Genomic DNA, 1,093 nt, shown 5'->3' on the forward strand with positions numbered 1-1,093 from the left:
GTTAATTATGATGGTTCAAGCTAGTCCGTTTTGTGGGAAAGCCCACGAGAATGCAAATGCTCACCTCCAACATTTCGTGGAGATTTGTAGCACCTTCACCATTAAAGGAGTGAGCCAAGAGGCTATAGGTCTTCGCCTTTTTCCCTTCTCTTTGTTAGGAAAGTCTAAGCAATGGTTTTACTCTAACCGCAATGCTGTAGATACCTAGGACAAGTGTTCCAATGCTTTCCTAGTCAAGTTTTTCCCCATGGGGAAGACTAATGCTCTACGCAATAAAATCTTTAGTTTTCAACAACTAGCAGATGAGTCAATTCCCGAAGCTTGGGAACAAATGCAAGAGTAAATCTCTGCATGCCCACACCATGGCATGGAAGACTGGCTTTTGATCCAAACCTTCTACCATGAATTAGTGCCGTTAGATAGGAGCCATTTAGATGCTGCTGCTGGTGGAGCATTCTTTTCGCTAAGTATTGCAGATGCAAAGACGCTGATCGAGAAGATGGTTTCTAGCCAAGGATGGAGCGATGATCGACTTCAACCCCATAAACGAGGTATGCATTCAATTAAAGAAATTGACATGCTTGTAGCTAAGATGGTCCTGCTTGTGAAATGAGTAGAACATTATGACAAGGTGAGTGCCCGAGAGACACTCAAAGCCATGGATTCCCACATGACCTGTGAAGTCTGTGGAGATGTTCGACATTCGGGCAATTCCTGCCCCGAAACCCAAGAAGACCTCAACTTCGGCAACACCGACATCGGGTTCTATCCACAACATCAAGGCTGGAATTAGCGCTCCAACAATCAGGGAGGTTACAATTATTACTCTTCTCCTCATGTGAATAATCAAGGTAATAACAGTTATGCTTTCTTGAAAAATCTTGTTTATAGTCAAAGTAGGATGACTGATAGCATTAATAAAAAGTTAAATGCTCATGACAAGATGTTGGAAAATATAAATGCTAAATTGGATGAGTTTTCTTCTACCATAAAGAATCAACTTAGTTTCAATAAGATGATAGAAACCTAATTAGCTCAAATTGCTGCTGCTATCCCATCCTATGAAAAAGATAGAATTCCTGGCAAACCTGAG

At 41.4% G+C, this 1,093-nt stretch overlaps 1 non-coding gene across 1 annotated transcript; it reads right to left on the bottom strand.

Annotated features, from left to right (window-relative positions):
• Positions 1 to 260: 260 nt before the first annotated feature.
• Positions 261 to 369, bottom strand: LOC136498722 (small nucleolar RNA R71). Its single transcript, XR_010769730.1, has one exon. It is a non-coding gene; the product is annotated as a small nucleolar RNA R71 (small nucleolar RNA).
• Positions 370 to 1,093: the final 724 nt, after the last annotated feature.

This window comes from Miscanthus floridulus, chromosome 12, assembly GCF_019320115.1.
Source record: "Miscanthus floridulus cultivar M001 chromosome 12, ASM1932011v1, whole genome shotgun sequence".
Lineage (NCBI taxonomy): Eukaryota > Viridiplantae > Streptophyta > Magnoliopsida > Poales > Poaceae > Miscanthus > Miscanthus floridulus.